General features: G+C 37.6%; 1 protein-coding gene across 1 annotated transcript in view; it reads right to left on the bottom strand.

The window, feature by feature from the left end:
- Window positions 1–5176, bottom strand: part of CLVS1 (clavesin 1) — a 208387-nt gene extending 203211 nt beyond the window's left edge. Inside the window, exon 1 of the mRNA XM_023222360.2 lies at window positions 5007–5176. The gene's annotated coding sequence lies outside the window, so the exon portion shown is untranslated. The remainder of the gene's footprint in view (window positions 1–5006) is intronic.
- Between the last annotated feature and the right edge of the window lie 16178 nt (window positions 5177–21354).

Raw genomic sequence — 21354 nt, 5'->3', positions numbered from 1 at the left:
TCCTAGCCTAGGACTAACTCTTGCCACATAAATACTAATTGTGCAGACTCTCTTGGCTCCCTTTAAAATAGCAAAAAAGCACACAATCATTTGCTCCCATTTGTTCCTGCTCTTAAGAAATGTTAAAAGTAGATTGGAATGAGTTCCATCAGAGTAGAGACACTGAAAACTTTTGTAAACAAAATAGATGCCAGGTCAGAATTAGAATAGACTCCAACTCAGGGAAGATGGACCTACGTGAGAGATGATTCTAGCACCATTTTGCAGTTTTCTTTGGGGTAAATAATGCAAGGAGTTGAGGGGAAAGCCAATTTATAGAGAAAGTATGAGATTTTTGTTCCTCCTCACTGTGTTTGGTAGAAAAAGTCTTTAATTGAAGTAGCATTTACCTTACACCTCAATGTATCTTAAGCAAAGATAACATATAGGGAAATAATTGTTCAACCATAGGATATTAGACAGGAATATTTCGTAGGCTATTCAACTATCCTCATAAGAAGTCATTGGCAGTTGATACCCCAATTTGTGCTTCCTAGGGGTATCAATGGGAAGAGAAAGGAAAACAAACAAACAAACAAAAACCTTGACCCTTCTGTCTTCAAAGGGAAAGATTATTTCTGTAAGAAAAGACTCTCCTTTTTGAGAAAGAGGACCTAAAGGAAGATAAGAAACGTAGGACTCACCCCAAAACAGCTATTAACTCTATTTGCCCCTTTTTCCACTAAATGTTTTCCCAGCAGATTCATGTAACTGTGAACCTTCTTCTGGATGTGACTGCACAGACAATGGCAGCAGTAGGAATCACAGCTAAGAAAACTGCCTGGGAAAAGTAAAACACAGCAGCATGCTTAAGGGTGAGGTGGGAGGAAAGAGGCTATTTTTATAACTTTCTCCTCAATTAGAATTAGAATTTCTGAGCTCTTATTGCTTCAGAACATGGGGTGGTTTTTGTTTTGTTTTAGAATAAGTGTTATTATTTAATAGTCAGACATAAAAGTGAGAATGTTAAAAAAGAAAACTTTTCTTTGCTCTTGCTTCTCAAAGAGTGGTCCATGCATCAGCATTGGCAGCAGAACCCAGGAACTTGTTAGTGACACAGCATGTCAGGACTTACCTAGACCTACTGAACAGGTAACAGAATCCCCAGGCAATTTGCATGCAAATTGATGTTTGAGAAAAGGTGGTCTAGAGGATTTATAATGACCCAGAGGGGTAGAAAGGTAGATTAATTGCCTCTGAGGCCAGAACTCACGTTGTCTGTGGACAGAACTCACGTTGTCTGTGACTACTGCACTGTCCAAGAGGAACATAAAAGTCCCCACAATGTGTTCTTTACCTATGGAGCAATGGCACCCATAATAGTTTATCAGATCACCCAGTTAATTACTCTCACTATGCTTGCATGCTCTATATATCAACCACAAAAGAAGGAAGGGAGGAAGGCAGGGAAATTTAGAGAGAGGGAGGGAAAGGAGGAGGGAAGAAGAGAAAAAAATGAAAGAGAGAGAGCTCTCACAAGTTTTATTTTGTTTTAATTTGACCACACATTAAGAATCTTTTTATGTGTAGATCCTGTAATTTAACATGCCCCCCTGCACCATGCTATTCCCAGGCCCATAACTTCCCTCCTACTTCCTCCAAAACTATAAAATAATGAACATTGAATAAGCTGTGTAAGTGACAAACATAAATATATGGAACTTTGCCTAAGACCTTTGATACTATTTTAAGGAGTATAGATAGAAAAGGAGTCATAAGCGGCCTGCACAATATTTAGGAACAGAAGATTTGGCTACAAGCATCCTGGAAACAAGAGCAGATCATCTCAAACACATGTGGAGAAATGTGTGCTGGCTCAGAAATTAAGAAGCACAAAAGCTCACAGGAAATTAGTCTACCACACAGGAAATTTTCTCAGATACTTCCTGTCACAGAACAGGTGCATAAAGGGACAGAGCGTAGGGCAACCTGACCTGAGAAGGTATAATAAAGGGCTGTGGGAGGCATCAGAGGTAGGGAAGAAAAATGAACTTATTATCTCAATAAATGAAAGCTTTTTATGGGGCAGGGGATGTTTAACCAGTTCATTTTCAATCCATAAAGAATCAAGCAAAAGAGTATAAACTTCCCTTAAACTAAGAAACACTTAGACTGGTAATTAAACATGAGTTTCAATAAACAGACATACATCAGTTAGAGGTTGCAGACTTGTCAAAATTCACACTGTGGACCTTCTTTTGAAACAACTTTGTTCTGGTGATATCTGGATAAAATTAACAACAGTCAAAACAAGCAATATTTGTTAGAAGACTGAAAAGAAGGTCTTTGTTGGCAACGTTGAGGACATATTTCTGGACTGATTGCATATAGTAAAGCTTCATATTTTGTATACTCATTCTGCTGTGCTGCCTCCTGTGTCTGAGTCACTGTGTAACAGGGACAGTAGAGAAGATCAAAGTCAGCCTGGATCTATTTATTAAGGATGGAAGGCTCTGCTATCAGGGAGTATGTAAAGTTGTGAATACACTTCTTAGGGATAATAAAGTGCCTCTCTTTGTAAAATCTTCAGAAGTGAGCAGACACCACCAGTTCTGAAAAGTTCAAGATTTTGCCTTTTGGGAAATGAAAGACCTTCCAGCTGTCTACTCCGTGATTCTAAATGAGACACTCTTCTATGAGAATGTCTACAAAAATATATGATGACACTGCTGGAAAACATTTTCTCTTCACCTTCAAATTCATTATAAAAATTAGTAATTTCTGTTATTGAAAATATTTTTAAAGGAGAAATAGCTCTCAATAGAAAAGATTTAAGTAACGAAGCCAGGATACTGTCATTCTATAAAAATCAATAAGTTCAGCATAACATTTCAGTCAAGAAAAGTCATTGCTTACAGATAGATGCCTGTAAATCTCACTGAAGCAGCATTGTTTTAAAATTTCCCCAGCCCCAGGAGATTGTATTAAACACAGGAAGACAGAAGCTCTAGAGGCACTGGATTCCTGGCCTGCATTTCTGGTGTGAAGCAGCTAGAATTGGCAATATGTACACTTTTAAAAATTGTCTGAGCTGAACCATTCTTTGCAGACAGAAAAGGGAATTTTAAGAATCTCCTTTCTCAGAGACTTTTAAGAGATCTTGGTTACTGTGGATATTACCAAACCAAGGACATTATGTGGATGACCAAATTTTCTTCTTCTATAAAATCCATTTCACCCCATATTTTGCTAGTTTTCTTGCTTGGGATCCAAAAGTGAATGAATTTTAGAGGCAGGTGGAATCATATCTATATAATTAGTGGCAGTAATTAACTTTTGATGCAATGCTACTATTTCTCATTCTAAAAGAGAATTAAGTATGAATTTTCCTGAGAACTTCTTCCAAAAGATACGTATTTGTGACTGTCTTTATTCTCAACAATGCCTCTAATGGTGAGCAAGCTGGTTTAGATGAAACTTGCTTCACTGTCTTTAAGAGACAGAATAAATACACAAGGGCAACTTTAAAATCAAGCTTTTCTGTGCTCTGATTTAAACTTTCTTGTCACATGTGACCTATTATTCCAGTTTAAATAATCTCATTTTTAATTAAGATGTTAATTTCATTAAAAACACTTGTCAAAAAATCCCAATGCTTTGCTGTTCAGTAAAAATCAATTAAATGAGCACCCAGCAAAATATTTTGATTTATGACAGGCTCAGCACTTATTTTCTGGTGCTTTTTAGCTCTTATAAAACAGATGATCCTGATTAAATCAAATAGGGACTATGACTTGGGCTTAGACTTTCAGGTTCAAATTAATCAGACATTTGAAAGATGTTCCAACTTCCCTTCAGCCGAGATAGAAAATGATAGCACTCTAAAAGCAGAGCCTGGCAGAACGGAGTTACATAAAATGCCTTTTCAATTTTTGCACTCTATTACCCTTTACTATTATAGGAAAATGGTGTTATCACCTGATTACTGAGAAAGCACACAAAAATCTAGCCTTCCAAATCTGAGCCAGTCCTTGACTGATGATGAACAAAGCAAGGCCATCTGGTCTGAATATCATTACTACTTTGGCCATTTGGGCAAGGGATCTATTTTCGTTGCTCCAAAGAGAGGTTTAAGATTTGAAATAGAAATGAAATAAGTAGACAGGAAGAAACATTGGAACAAATCATTCGAAGGAGAGCCCCCTTTCTTAAGTTATAATCATTACCATCATTTTTATTTTTATTCTGGCCAGAATTAATCTCTGGGGTCCCGATTTTACAAAACATTTTAGTAAAAACAGAAGAAAAAACTTGATTCTAGAGTTTCTGCGTTAAACACTTAGGAAAGGAAACGGACGTGTGGGTGAATATGAGTCATCAGTCACCCCCACCCTGCTTCCTGGTGATTCTCCATTGGAAAAGCAGAAACAGGTTGAGCTTACATTTCTATTTTTCTGGAATCACATTATGCCCTAGGCCATGTTAATTTCCTCAACTAAACAGACCCTAATCTGCTGAAAGGCAGCTGGCTAACTGCTGGTGTCTGGCAAGTGCCCCATCTGTCCCTGTGCCTGGGGTCTCTCCCTCCTGCCTTCACTTTCCCTTTCTCGCAAACAGGCGTCTCTCTTTGTTTTCAGGGGTTTGTTCACCTGAACTTTCCTTCCTGTGCCTGTCAACTTGAGCTCTTTCCCTCTACTCTGCGGACCTCGGGCTTTGTCTAAGTGGCAAGACACAGTTGTGTGACTATAGTTACCGCGCTGGTGATGGTGGCTATGATGACGGTGATGGTGGAGATGGGGGTGCTGATGTGTAAGGGGGCGCAGGCTGAGCGGGCGCCGGGAGGAGGATGGACCGCGGAGGCGGCGGGGAGCGGGGTGCGGTGCGGAAGGGATGAAGTGCAGAGGGATTGCAGATGGGAGCTGTCCACATACCGAAGTGCTGAAACGCCGCAGCCATGGCATCGCAAGAGCAGGGGAAAGGCGGGGAGGCTCTGCAAATACAGAGGGGAGAAAAAAGGCAACAAATACCTTCACACGGCCGCCCAGCCTTGCTTTGGGAATGTATTTCTGCAGGTGTCCTCGCTGCTGAACTGGGTGGGTAAGATCCCCTATTCTGGCAGGTTCGGGCTCAGATTTCTCTAGAAAGCTGTGAATGAGAGCTCGAGCTCCACACGGGGCTGTGATTTTTGGTAGGAGGCGTGCGCGCCCGATTCTCTGTCCTTCTATACCGAGCCTAGCTTTCCCCTGGGTCCTAAATGCCTCCATACCACAACCCTCCCTGGTTCCGTTGAGAAGTACCAATAATTTTTTGTAATTTTGTTAACATCTGGGACAAAAAGTACCGGCGCCATCACTCCCCACACAACATTAAAAATAGAATATTTCAAACGGATTAATGAAAGCGCAAAAGCAGATGTGTGTGTGTGTGTGTGTGTGTGTGTGTAAATCTGACAGATAAGAAAGTATCACAAACCTATGGGGAAAAAGGATGAATTATTTTACTAGCAAATGGTATTAAGAAAATGAACTATTTGAAGAGACTCGAATCAAAGTCTCATTTCACCAAAATAAATTACACAGATGTTTTTGTCAAAAACATAAAACTTAAAAATATAACTAGAAGAACAGAAATATTTTACCGATCTCAGGATAGGAAAGGTTTTCTAAGCACAAGAGGAATAGAAGAAATAAAAAAGAAAAAGATCAGTAAGTTTGAGTGCGTAAAAACACTCTTGAATGTCAAAATATTAAAAAAGTAAATACAAATTACCACTTTAAAAAACTGCAGCAAAGTAGATGTTTCATACACAAAGTATCACATAAAAGAGAAACACTAACAGCCTTTTAGAAAAAAAGGAGGAATGTTAAATGACAAAGAATTTACAGAAGAAATGGGGATGCATAATGAACACATCTTTTAAATATCAACCTCACCAGTAAATGGAAATATGCAGTTTAATATGGCAGTTTGGGCTGAAGTTTTAAATATGCATATCTTATATTGTGGGAATAATAGTGAGATGGCACAACATTTTTACAAATCTATTTCACAATGTACATCCAGTGTCATAAATATACATGGCATTTAGATCCAGTAGTTTCACTTCTAGTACTTTATGCTAGGGATATATTCAGATATGCAAAGATTTATGTGTATAAATTTCATTTATGATCATAAAAGTTGTCAAAAAATAAAAAAAACATTAATTTTTCATACAACCTGTAATGTTTACAGCTATTAAAACATACTTTTGAAAACTGTTTAAGACCAAAAGAGAAATACTTGCAAAGTGTTAAGTGAAGGAAAGCAAGATATCAAATACAGCATTCCCATTTTTCCCCAGTTTTCAAATCAGTTACGTCATCATGGGTAAATTTTCTTTTTGCCAAGATAACTTGATTTTCTTACTTGTATTTGTTTAAAGTTTTCACATTTACTAAAATGTTAGAAAACTTACGAAATATTATACAGCAATCTTTATATCATATATTTCAAAGACTTCAAGGTCATCAGAATTCTTCCAACTCTGACATAGTATTACATATTTACTTATTTGTTTAGTCATTCTCTCTGATGGAATGTAAGTACCATGTGGCAGATAATTTGTTCACTACTGCTTCCCAAGCACTTACAAGTATGCCTGGAACAACATAGTTCTTAGTTTATACGTTCTCTGAATGAGAGAATCCACATCTGGATATGATGTAGAGATAAGAAAACCATCTAAAACTTAGAGATTCAAAATTGAGAAATGGTTGCAGCAAGTGAAGGAATTTTTGGAGATGGGTAGGGTGTGATCTATTGGTGGTAAGTTCTGTGTTCTATGGCTCCATAGGGGCTAAGATATTTTTGGTAACCACTAGAGCAGATTATGACAGAAATATTGGCTGATAATCTAATATCCTGATGCTTGCCCACACTTCCCAGCCCTATTACATATGGGCAGGGCCATGGGCTTACTCCAGCCATGGGCTATGACAATTTCTTACTTAGTCCCCAGGAGACTAAGTAGAACACAGTCTCATCTAGCCACCTCTTCATTTCAAATTTCCATTCCCAGTATGAACAAAGAAGAAGCCATTGTTATGGGAAGTCACTGGGGCTGCAGAGTTAATTTGTTCTTCCAGCATTACCTAGCCTATGCTGATTAATTCAAACTCAAACTTAAAAAAAATGGCCTGCACATTAGATAACAGAAATATTAATGACCATGTTTTATGTGCTAAAAATAAATAAATAAATAAATAAACAAACAGGGAAAACAAAATGTGATCTAGTTAACTAGAATATTCTTACTTCTACAATTTGACCTTACTCCCCACACATTTTCTTGGCTCTTAAACATCCATGTTAGTCACGTGTTCAACAATGTGCTGTTTCACCAATGTGAAATCATCCTGACATCTCCTTCATAAATATCGGTATTTCTCTGGGTATTAAGCCCATTATTCCTGGAGTCTCAACTTCAGTGCATCCTCGCGGGGATAGAGCCTTTACCTGTCACTGGTCAACACACAGAAGGCACTCTCCCTGTACTCAAACCTAGATCACAGCAAACCCAACGTTAACAGTGCCCTTTAAAGGAGTACAGAAATGAGTAACTGAGTTGGGTGTGCCAGGAGCAAGGTCAGTCAGCATAAAAGATGCTTGTAAGCAGGATAGGCCTTCACCCTTGTCATTGACTGTTCATGCACAAAGGGGTCCATGGAGGAATCCTGGTAAACAAATATACAGGCAGCTTCCAGTGTGGAATTTAAATGGAGGTTGAGCAGAGTGTGCAAAACATTAGCCCAATGTCAATCAGGGTAAGTGAAGGAAAGGAACATACTGAATGATTATATTCTAATCTGCTCTGTGCAAGGGACCCATATGTTTATCAAAGTAGCTCAGTTTCCTTTGGAATGACATTAAAAGGTGTAAAATTAAATTAAGTTCACATCTAGCCAATTTTCCAAGTAAGGCAGTTGCAAATAAGTGTTTACAAACAGGCTGAGGCATTCTTTACAATATTTTGAAGCACATCCCTGGGGGATGTGTTAGTTTTGGGCCTACTTTCTTCCCATAGATGATTGGAAGTTCAAGGCTTATTTTAATTATCTAAGGCTCCGCAGACTTATTCTGTTAGTCCAAGCTCATGGTTTCCTTGGAAGTATAACTGTCTGAAGACCTTAGAGGCACAACTTCCATCTGACTTAATCAATTCCCTATTCCAGTAGCCACACCATAGGTCTTTGGAGGCACAGAGCTTAGATCTGCTATATTTATTTGCTTTTTCACCTCTATATCTTTCATAATGTACGTGAGTCTCTCTGGAATAGTAAGTAGTAAGGCCAGATCATTTGCCTGATCTCTTCCTTGAGACATTCTAAACCACTGAGAGATTTTAAGTAGACGTGAAAGTCACCCCCTTAATCTGATTCTTGACAAAAATATTTAGTTTTAACAGACTTTGCCTCAAACGCTACTTAATTTTACCTCTTTCTTTTGGGAGCAAAAATGGATTAGCTTTTCCAACACAGCAAGACCTTGGAATTATGGAAATATTTATTCTTCTTTATTTCCACTTTAATAACTAGGCTTTTCTTTGTTTATTATCTTGCAAAAGCAGCAAGTAATAACCAAGACACACTACCGACACTTTGGTCTTTACCCATTTCTCACTAAAAATGTGAATTATTTAAGTACACAATCTTTTTGTATGATTGACACATAATAATTGTATACATTTATGAGGTACAATATGATGTTTTGATACATATATTCGTTGTGTAATGACAAAATTAGGGTGATTAGTACATTTATCACCTTAAACATTTACTTTTTCCTTTGTGATGAGAACATTCAATAACCTCTCTTCTAGCTGTTTTGAAATATGCAGTACATTATTGTTAACCCTAGTCATTCTGCTATAGCAGTGGAACACCAGAACTTATTCCTTCTAACTGTAAGTTTGTATCTGTGGCCAGTATCTCATTACCCTCCCTCTGTCCTACCCTCTCCATCCTGTGGTAACCACTATTCTACCTTCTACTTCTATGACAACAAATCTTTAGATTCCACAGATGACTAAGACCATGAGATTTTTCTTTCTGTATCTGACTTATTTCACTTAACATAATGTCCTTCAGGTTTATCTACGTTGCCACAAATGTCAGGATTTCATTCTTTGTTAAAGCTAAATAGTATTCTATTGTGTATATATACTACTTTTAAAAAATCCATTCATTTGCTGATGGACACTTATGGTGATTCCATATATTGGAATATGGAATAACTTACTTCTAAGTTATTGCAGGTGACCATTTTACCAAATGTTTTATGACTATACAACACAAATTGTTATCTTTCCCACCTTTGATATCAGCTTCCTAACCATGTGTTGCCAACCTCATGTCAACACTACACAATTTAGTTTTTAATTCAGCACTTCACTCCCAGGACCTGATAGGCTATGCTTCAATAATAAATAAACCCAAAGATCTCAGAGGCTTAATACAACAAAGTTTAATTTCTCAGGCTGGAGGTTCAATGCTAGATTGGCAGGGAGATGAGGTATAAGGCAACAGAAGATCTCTACTTCACAAACTCAGACTCAGGAAAGTTCTATCATTTTGAAAGCTATCATGGTGGGGGAAATGTATACATGAGAACTCTCACTCAGTCCTAGAAGTGGCGTATGTGATTCTACTCATAGCCCATGGACCAGTATAAGAAATGTGGTACTACTTGACTGCATGGAGTTGGAAAAGGTGGCAGTATTTGATGCGTAGTAGACTTTCAAGAGAGAGCACAAACTCAAGCATATTTCTTCAAGATTTGAGAGACTAAAAGCTTGAGACTAAAAGCAAAGATCCAGTGCTGCATCATTGTATACTGATCCTCATCCCAGAGAACCATTGCGCAACATCAAATAGCAGAACCATTGCGCAACACCAAACATGGAAATTCGTTACAGAAAGGAAGAGTAAAGTAATTCAACCTGTAATGAATGTCTACAGTGAATCAAATAGGGTGGCATTACCACTGTTATCAAAATGACCAGTTCTATAATTTGAAAATAAAAGAGCTCAGTAACTGATATCACAATGGTTGAGGAAGGAGCATGGAAGTTGGAAAGAGAATACTTTGGTTCAAATATTTAGCTGTGGAAGCTCAGATGACTATTGCTACAGTAAAGACATGTTTTCTGTCTGGGCAGTACTCCTCTGGAGGAACTCTTCTTCCCCCATTATTCAATATTCCTGTACAGAACATATCATGGAAGGCACTTGACATTTTGATCACCCGTTGCTGCACAGCATCACTGCGTAGGAGGGAATGAAGCCGGGGAGTGTTTGGAGACCTATGAAAACAGAGTACTACAGTTTCCATTTCCTATCGGAAGTTTTTTGTTCCTGCAACTTTTCATTCAATTATCTGAGCCACACTATGTGTTAATCCCTTTCAGTTTGCAGGAAATAGATCCTTACTTCATTTACTTCATCACATGGGAACTTATTATAAGGATACACAATTTATAGTAACAATAATAGCTAATCTTTAGCATATTAATCTTTCCCCATGTATAAGCATTATAGCAAGAACTTTTCAAGCAATATGGCATTGAATCCTCATAGCAATTCCATGATGGAGTACTTGTATTATCCCCATTTTTCCAGGAAAACTGACTCATAAAGAAGTTAAGTAACATGCCTGAATTATTTGGGCAGCTGGGATTGTAGTCCATGTCTGCTTGCTCTCAAGGTCAATGCTCGAACCACTGTTTGGCCATATTATCTGCATCCCAGAAGGATTAGGCTATCAGGCCTCTTTGAGAACTAAAAGTTGTCACATCTCAATGCCAGCTCCCGTGATCTTGTAACCAAGTTCTATTGTGCCATCTCCCACCATTTCCCCTGCTTCTACCAGCTGCTTCGTTTTCTCTTCTTCCCTCTACCTCATGATACCTTCTTAATTATGGCCTCTGCTACTCAAACCTTATGCCTACTGCCACTTCTCTCTACAAAGTTCCCCATTCTGTCTTCTACTTACTGAGATTCTCTTTGTATGTTGCATTCAAACTTTCTTAGAACCACAATCTGTTTGGTTTATTTAGTCATTATCAGGCGAGGAGTGTCCTCTCAGTTAAGATGCTTTCATAGGCAGCATAACAGACCTCCCATTGCTAGTAGCCTTTTGCTCAGCACCAACCTTTGTTCTAATTAGTTGTGGCTAGAATTGATAGTGGAGGTGACATGATTGTAATGAAACACCCATGGGCACTTTTCTCAAAAGGCATTGCAAAAAGCATTCAGAACTTCATGACATGTTAGTTATTTGTTGCTATATGAAGATCTTTGCAGTTTTTAAGACTAAAATTGGCAAGCCAGTCACTTGGAAATGTTCCTAGGATTTGAGATGTAGCATTAGTGTATTTATGTGGCTGGGGTGTCCGAAATGATCTTGAGTCAGAAGGGCAGGTTAGGATACAGGAGATAAGTGGATGCCTTGAAGATGCAGAGTACAGCAAGAGGGCCTTGGATATCTAGTGGGATGAGGTAGGAGATGCAGCACAAACACAGAAAGAGATGAACCAGTAAGTAGAAGGGCACTTCCTGTACTAGTGTGTTAGGGCTGCCACGACAAAGTACCCCACATTTGGTGACTTAAACAACAGAAATGTATTTCTAACAATTCTGGAGGTTAGAAGCCTCAGATCAGGGTGCCAGCAGGATTGGTTTCTGATGAGGGCTCTCTCCTTGTTTTTGTAGACGGCTACCTTCTTACTGTGTCCTCACATGGTATTTTCTCTGGGTATGCACATTCCTAATGTCTCTTTCTCTTCCTATGAGGGTATTAGTCCTATTACATTTGGGTCCAACCCTTATGACCTCATGTAACCTTAATTACTTCCTTAGAGGCCTGTTTTGCAAGTAGTATCACACTGAGGGTTAGAGCTTCAGCATATGAATTTGGGGGACATGATTAAGTCCATAATACCCCCAAATGCATTTCCTTACCCTTTAGGTGATGAACAGCTCTGTACTCATCCTTCTTACACAGCTTAACAATTGATGTAGCCTTTCAGTACATCTCATTTCAGAGATGAAGGAAAAATTATATTTCTCTGAAGTTTTCTGGAGATTTTTGTAATGATGCTGTTGATTCTGCTCAAAGGAGAACTATGTAGAATAAATGTAGCAAATTCAAGTTTACAGTTATAAATTTGAGGAGGATTGTCTCCAACACTGAAAAGTACATACATTTCTCAAATAAGATGTAATGCCATTGGGGAAAAAGACTATGAAGACGTGTATGTGCACATTAATAAGTTAATGATTACCAAGCACGGTGGTTCAGGTCTGCAGTCTGAGCACTTTAGGAGGCCTAAGTGGATGGATTACTTGAGCCCAGGAGTTCAAGACCATATGAGGCAACACAGTGAGACCTCATCTCTACAAAAAATACACAAAAAAATAAATTAATGATCACTTATGAGGGCTAAAGTGTTTTGAAGAATATGAGAATATTCCAAGACTTCCTCTTTTCTTGAGCTACTACATTCGCAAATAATGGACTTTGTTGTCATGAATGAAGCAAAGGTCCATGGAAATGTATATCTAGTTTCCTTACAAAAATAATTTGTTGACATATGTTAATGCAGATATTTAATGGTCTTGCTATTTTAATTATTTTCCTTTTCAATTTCAATACAAATTCATAAAAAGGTTGAGTAACATGCCTGAATCATTTGAGCAGCTGTGATTGTAACCCATCTCTGCCTGTTCCCAAGGTCAATTCTCTGAACCACTATTCTATTATACTATGTGAATCTCAGAAGGATTGGGCTATCAGGCCTCTTGGAGCACTAAAAGTTGTCATATTTCAATGTTAGCTCCTGTGATGTTGTAATTGGGATCTATCATGGCATCTTCCCCCATTTCCCCTGCTAATACCAGTGGCTTCTTTTTTTCCCCTTCTCATAAAACTTACCATAAACTTCTAATAACATTTATAAAACTTATGATAAAATAGTTCATCAATACCAAATGTCAGTAGCTTGATTTTTTAATGGATTCAGCAGAAATTCAACATCATTTTGAATTCCAAAAGGACAAGTTTATCTAATGTAGAAGATAAACTGTAGCAAGTGAGTATTTAATTAGGTTTGTTACTTACTATCCATCTCATTTAAAAATGTATCCTTTTACCCCTATGCTTTGAATAATATGAATAACAATGTGTACAGAAAATAAGTTATGCTGATTTTTATCTTATTTCAAATAAGGTATTTAAAATTCACGCTCTTTTATTCATGTAATTTTATACTTCCATGACAAATACTATCATATTAGCTGAGGCCTCATTTCTCCTAATGACAATTAATCAATTTCAAAGTTAGTATTATTTCTGAATTCACATTAACCTTACCAAAAATTTTATTCAGACTCTGAAACTGGATAAAATAGGTTTTAAAATCATGTTTAACACATTTAGTATATAGATGTATTCATAAATAAATATTAAACCAATCACACATCCAACTTACATGTATATCCTATAACACTGATATCTCAAATTATATTCTTGTAATGTACTTCAAGTTTATATCCCTCTGGCCTCCCACAGCTTTCAGTGGATATCTTAATAGGGCATCAAAGGAGAGTTACGGTTTGGCAAATGAATGCTATAAATCATCTCTAAATGCATTCCAGCTACTATGAGTTTCCCTTTCTGCAAAATTTGAATGCAGTTATTCAAATTTTGTGAAATTATTACTGCAGATCTTTTTAGCTACTACAAGAATTTGGTTTTAACATTCATAACTTGCAAGTCAGTACTCTGAGAGATCATTGGAAAAAGAGGGAATTGGCCTTTGGGAATAGGAAACAAAGTATAAAGCAACAGGCAGAGAGGCTCAGAGTTCTTTCACAAAGACTTGGGAGAGATGAGGAAACTAAGGCACCTCTGGCCAAGAATGACCTTTGCCTCACTGCCCGATGGGAAGCTGGAGCTGGGATGCAAAATAAGAGCCCGCTCTGAGTAGGTATTTGTCATGACATCACCAAGCACAGCTGTGTTGTATGAAGGAGGAAAGCTGGGGCAGGGATATACACTTCAGGTCTTTTTACACTGCATATTTTTTCATTCATATCTCAAAAGCTAAGTCCGTCCAAAGGGGAGGCCCTGGCTCCCACACCCTAGAAGCTAGAGCTGCAGTTTGATTGGCCCACTACAGCCAATGACTGTCTCTGCCACATGCCATCTCTGGTAATCTGGTTCTATGAAGGTGGTGCCAACCTGTCAGTGAGGATGCCTGATCCATTGCTGTGGCCTCTGTCCCAACCTTGTGCTCTCAATGCACCAGTGCTCACCAACAGCTCAACTCAGAGGCCCCAGGAGCACGGGAGTAGGAAGGCAACGACTATCCTCATGTCCCAAGGCAAAGCCACCCTCAGAGATTCCAAGATAACCACCTCTTCTGAGGGAGACCCACTGAGTCATTCTAAAGGGCACAGCCCTAAACTGAAGGGTGTGCACTGGAGGAAAGGGGTTACCTTTCAATTATTTCAAGGCTCCTTTTTCACTAATGAAGAAAAATATATTTTATCTCTATCTATATCTACACCTATACACACACACATTAATCCCTGATGACATTCACTAACACATACACCCAAATTAGTTTGTGTTATTAACACTAGCAGAGATCTTGGAAAGTTATGTCCAAGTTATAACATCGGAAAAGTTTTGAATATCTGCTTTGAAAACAGGACATGGAAGGAAAATGCTCAAAAAAAGGAAACAGGGACATATACGGATCCTTTTAAAATTGTAGAGGAAAATGGACCTAAACATTTTCTAGCAATCCAAGACTGGTAAACAGAAATTAGTGTTACAGTACACTTATGCTATTTAAAGAGGTGTTCAATGGCATAGTGTTTCCTTAGCTTACTGGAGTCTTTTTATATCTTTATTTAGTGGATGTAAAAAGTTTCAAGAGAGAAGAAGCCTTCTGGTTTTGCTCACCACTATGTTTATTGTGGGAGATCAGAATATATCTTCCTGAAATATGGAGGATCGTTGAGTGGAAGACAATTAAAAGCAGATGCAGGAATGCTCTCAGTCCCCAACATTTGCCTAAAATTAGGGCATAGATTTACAGAGACAATAGCTATCTACTCCCTACTCACCTGCCAAACCACCAACAGAAAGAACAAAGGTTAACCATTGAAGACAGCTTTAGCCCCTTCTAGGACTGGACATGATACCAGAGGAATTTACATTAACAAACTTTACTAACTAACTTTTACCTGCTATTTATTTGCCTTCCCACAAGTTGCTGCACATAGAGACTCAAAGTCCTTTTTTTTTTTTTTTTTTTTGTCTTGTCACTTCTCTAAAATACTGTTCTTTGTGGAAGATGATATATAAGTTGGGATTCAAATACATGCTAATAAACTTCTATTTCTCTCTCATTAATCTGTCTTTTGTGTCAGGGGTTAATTCCATTTGAGAATCTATGGATGTTATTATCAACAAATATTTGTTGAAAGGATGAGTTTACTTGAGACTTCAGTAATTCCCTATAATCTTGTTTTCCCCATAAGAACTTTATTTCTTCCCTACACCCCATGTATTTGTTGGGAAGTACAAATAAGGCCATATATACAAAGCGTCTAGCAGGCCTAGCTCGAACATTTAAGGGAGCTGAAAGTAGTAATAAAGTAAAAAGAGAGCCTCCCCCTTACTCATCCATAGACCATCCCTTCTATCTTCACCTCTGTCTTTGTCCTGCATCGTTGGGGGCTTCAGATCTGTGTACAGACACCATACACAACAAAGCTCATCTGACCTCACTCCAAACAAGTAGCTCAGGCACCCTCAGGAAGCAGGACCTTATGCAGAGGTCCACACAAGCCCTGAATGCAGGTTTAGGTACCATTTGTGCAAAAGATCCTTGCATCCTGGTACTTGGAACATGGGAGTGTGGTATAGACTACAGATATCCATGAGTTGTGCACCATGAGCTCCTCATCTTAGGGAAATGGTATGCACAGGGTCGGGGCAAAAGCTTCATTCTTCAGCCTAAAGGTAGTGCTTGGTGCTTAGAACATGCCTGGTATATTAAGTGCTATATCAGTGGAGAGAAAGAGAGAATGTGGCTCCTGAGTCGGCAAGACTTGACTCCAATCAGACTGAGTAGGTCAACAGCTATAAAATAAAAAGGTATTGATAAAGAATTTACCAGTAGGAGCAAAAGTTATCCTAAACATCAAGAGGTATTAAAAGGGTAAGGAACAAGGCATCAAAGGAAGAATTTGACAGAGAGAAAAATAGTAGCCAGTGTGCTGGGATCTATTTGGGACATCGGACTGAAGTCAGCTTCCCTTCCTTGGAGGATACCATCCCACACATAACTTGTCCTCCCTGACTCTCCCAGTTCAACCATTAGGTCACTTTTCTGTTTTTATATAATAACTAATATTTGAATCTCTAAAAACAAAAAAGTAAGACTTTTAATAAACACCTATTATCTTGTATCATTTTATTCATTTTTTTTCTTTTAGTAATAGAATATTTATTGTGTTAAGTGCTAGGAATGCAAATCTGATTAAGACATAATCATTTGTCCTTGAGGTGTGTAGAGTCAAAGGAAGGAGCTGAATATGTGAGCAAATAATTATAGTGCAATCTGATAAGTGCTAGCTGTGGAAAAATGCTGTGGAGTACTGAGGAAGTTTAAAAACTGAGTCTAGTTTAATTAAGATCTGAAAACAAACAAGAGAATATTGCCAGAAGTACAATTTTACTGGTGCATGAATGCAAGGATTTCTTGAGCAATCTTTCTAACTCATATACACCTCCCGCTGGGACTATTTGGGATTTTTCCTAGAAAAGAAAAACCAGAACAAGCAAAAGGGAAAAGAAGAAGATATTCCAAGTTCATTGACCACACAGGGACTAAGAAATAACAAGAGAAGGGAAGAAATTGAAAATAGAGTATAAACTAAAGTGAGTGGATATTGATGGCAACTGGTTGGACCAAGAATGACGGGAGAGTGTTTTCTAATTACCAATCCGGATTTTGTCCTTCATTTTGTGGACACCTTCCCAGCTGATTGCTAATGGCTTAATCCAAGTATCTTAGAAAATCCCAAGCATAGTTTTCTTAATGGATGTTCAGCTCTGAGTCAGAAAGTGCAAGAAATCCAGAATTTCACAAACTAAACCTTTGTTTTCCCTTTTATGCTTAGATTGTGCAGCAGTGACTCGCGATTAACCAAATTAATGGCAACTTGAATAAAGAAATACCACTGCCTCTTATGCAAAACCATGTGATCTTTTTCAAATGAAGTCCTGTTGACATAAAGAAATTTTGCATGATTAACATGATAGCTAAGAGAGAATAATTTCTAAACCTGTCATAGGGTTTTATTTATTTGAATTCAGTGATTTGTTCTTTTGAGGGATTGATGGCATTGTAAAGGTAAGACCTTTGAGAGACTAACTTTAAACTTATAGAGGGAAATGCTATAATCAAACTGGTTTTTATTGGTTGTTCTCTTCATTGTGCAAAATGAGCAATAAATTTAGCCTGTGTGGGGGATGGAACTCAAAATCAAAACTCAGCTTTCTCTCTTAGCCCAGTCAAATTCTTCAACCTCTTGAATTAATCTTCCTTTTTACTACTTCTTCCAACATAATTTTGTTGTTTCACAAATATATGAAATGTTATATTAACGACCTAAATTTTTAGTTGGTTCGTACTTTAATCTCTCCAATAAATACAACCATGTATGCAGTGGAAAGGATGCAAGATGGGTAATCAGGATATTTGGGAAGTAAACTGTGTGTGAAACAGATTGCTAATCAGTTACCTTGAATAAATTACTTAACTCACAGTTTTCTCATTTTCTTATCGATAAAAACTAGGCCAAGATTTAAATGCATCTAGGTGCCAGGCAGGTAGCATAAATTCATAAAATGGGGTCAGGAATAAGGCAGCAATAATGGTGGGGAAGGTGGTAAACTGAAGATCAGTTTGCATTTCTTAAAGGCATTCAAAATAAAAACTGAAGTTAAAAATAAAAGCAATCTGTAGGCCAGGCCAAGCCTAGAGGTCTCCTGTTTGCAATCACTGGGTTAGACAATATTTTTCTTCCACTCCAATTATAATAATTCATAGCCTTTTGTCTTTCTTTCTTTTTTAAGTTTTGGCTTGAAGCCAAAATTTCCCAGCATCTGAGCAATTTATATTCCTGATTGCAAATTGGGCACCTTTAATAACTTCTTTAATTCTTGCGTCACCAGAGAGCCATTCTGTAAAGTATTTATTCAGTTAGACTCTTTACATATTACTCAATGATTACAGTCTTTAAAGCCTTCTGAAAACCCTATTTGTACTTGGAGAAATGGACAGAGTTGTAATATGAATTATGAAGACATAAGAAACTACAAGTGTTAATAAATTTAAGAAAGTAGCACCAAATTTCGAGGAACTCCATCTAAACAAAAAGGATGTGTTTTAAATCAGTTTTAAGCTACTCAAATTTAAAAATAACTAGTGATTTTGTGCTCCTTTGCCATGATGTATCCTCAAAATGAAGATGAATTTTGGGGACCTGAAAATCAATCTTGGTGTGATGAAAGAGAGAAGTAGCAATTTTCCTGATTTGATGAAAACATCTCAGATTCACTACATGTTTAAAGACATAAGGTACAAATGGTAATGAACTCACTAATCAGAATTTGGTTAAGATGCAGGGGGAGAAGAAAGCAACAAGATAAAAGTTCAAAGGAATTAAGTATGTCCTTGGTTAAGTGATTCACCAGGGTAGAGAAATGGCCTTATCAATAACTATCAAGAAAATTTAAGCCCAGGGAAATAGAGCTAATTTCCGCTAGAATAAGTGAGTACATTCAGCATAAATGTACTGAAAAAAAGTTAAAGAATATTTAATTTAGTCCAAGCAGATGGCAACAAAATGAAATAGATTCCCTAAAATGGCACTGAAAGAATGAATATTACAGCATCTTTTAATCACCCAATGGCTCACAACACAATGCTGGGCACAGTGAAGGTGTTCAATAAATTATTGTTGATTGCCTAATACCATGCGAAATGTTTAAAATATTCTGAATGTTATTTTTAAGAATTTTTAGCCAGAATAATTCACCATTTCTGAAACTTACATATTCAGAATGACTCTCTTATCCCCAAACAGCTGGCATCAAGACTTTTATATTTTGTTGAGTAACCAGCAGGGTCTATGAATGGTAAAGTCTCCTCCTCTGATCAATCCATCAATAAAGAGTTAATTAATGCCTTCTTTCATGCTCGGCTTTGAAAAAGATTTCTTAATAACAGTGAGCTGAATTTTCCTAAATAAATTAACTCAAAATGACAATATAGTTACAATAAATTAAAGCATATTTTATGAGTCTTGAAACATAATGATGCTAACTTTGAAAGTTTACATTTGTTATACATATAAACAGGCAATAAACTCAAATTAGCTATGTACCTCAGTCATGATTATCATTTAATATATTTGCAGTTGAGAAGGATGCTTAGATTAGTCACAAGAAGAGGAAAATCAAAACTGGTATGGAAAGTTGTTTGCTTTTTAAATCACAGCTGTTTAAGCAGGATATGAGTGGGTCTATCTTTCAAGGCTGAAGATAATTGTTCCTATAAAATTATAGTCAGCTAAATACTCCATGCTCAAAAAACAGAGGCTAAATGTGACTGATCTAAAACAAAGAAAACTTTAAAAGTAATGGACAGATATAGATGCATGTATGTATTGGAGATGGAGAGTGTATTTATGGCTTATTTTATTCTATTCTATTTTGTTTCTGTGGGTCTTAATTTTTTAGTACAGCCAGGAACGCAACACAAATTTAGATACAATATTTATAAAATTCTAAATACCTAATAGAAAAATGAACAACTTTAAAAATAGTAATAATCATACCATTTGATTACACAGATATTGAGTCTCCATAAATACGAAGACATGCTGTCACACTACTCTTATCTTTCTCGCTGGTGGGATGCTGTGAAGGACTGAGTGGGCAACAAGGAAAGTAAAATCTCCAGATGATCAGAACATGCATTTCTTTCTGCAAGTGAATAAAGTGAAATGAGATAATGGGTTAATGGCAATTTTATTTCTACCCTCAGGCACCCATTCTGGGCCTGAATGCCTTGTCTCTCCTGAGATTCTGTCTCTGCACCCTGCAGCCAGTTCAAAGTGCAACTGCCTCTGTGTGACTCCACAGTGTTGGGATTTCATCAGTGAGCATTGGGATTCACCAGGCATATGGGTTGACACAAAAGAGCTACAATATTTTGGCTAGAATCCCAAATAGCAATCTATTTTTAGTCCAGAACAAATATCCATTAGATATCTATGATGAGCCAGGCATCTTTTAGATACTGAGGACTGTCAAATAAAAAAAAAAAAAAAATCTGGATTCATTGAAGAGAGACTTTATTTGAAAAGATTATTGCAAGAGGGGAAAAGAACTATTGCATAGGGTGAGGGAAGTTATTGCCATGGGGGGAGCACTGATCTGCAATCATCTCAAGTGTTATGCAAAAATGGCTTCTCTTTTATAGGAAGGAGCAAAACGGCTAGGAAAAACATGTGTAGAGAAATAGGATGAAAAAGGATTTCAATAGGATTCAAATAGATGTGGAGAAATAAGATGAAAGGGTGGCATGATTGGATAGTAGGTCCAAGAATGTTTTACCCTGAGGCCAACCTAGTCTCACTTGGGGCTGTCTGCTGGCTCAAGCTGAATGTGAGCCAAAGTTCTTTGGCCTGGAGGAAGAAAAGGATATTAACCAAATCTGGTTAACAAGCATTTTGTTCCAATTGATCAGTGAGGATTGGCCAGCAGGGAAAAGCAGTTCAGCTATGCATTTATGAGGGAGGAAAAAAAAATTTGGAGGGTTTGTGTCTGGCATTGTCACAAGTAAACAAAGGAGGTCATCTGTGAATCTTATCAAAGGTAAGGATGGGGAAGGATGGTTCTTTTAAAGTAAACTGTTTCCCAGGACACAAAGGGTAAAAGGATTTCTCAACTTTTGCTGTCTTTCAGGATCACAGGAATCAGGTAAAGTTCAAGATTGTCAGGACATAGCAACAAAACATACAGGCTCTCATCTGACATTTCATGGGAAGATGAACAGGAAGCCTTAGACCTGTCCATTGCTAGAACTCAGATCCTGCTAAGAGCTAGGAATAAACCCAGATAGAATGACAATGGCAGGCAATGACTGGTGAGGGGGCTTCTCTGTGGAGGCACAGGAAGATCTCTTGGAAGGGGTGACAACTGAGTTGAGAAATAATTGGCACAAGAGCAATCATGGTACGCTAGTTC

Source organism: Piliocolobus tephrosceles, chromosome 7 (assembly GCF_002776525.5).
Source record: "Piliocolobus tephrosceles isolate RC106 chromosome 7, ASM277652v3, whole genome shotgun sequence".
Taxonomy (NCBI): Eukaryota; Metazoa; Chordata; class Mammalia; order Primates; family Cercopithecidae; genus Piliocolobus; species Piliocolobus tephrosceles.
Note: the sequence above shows the minus strand (reverse complement) of the source record. Positions and strands in the feature narration are given on the sequence as shown.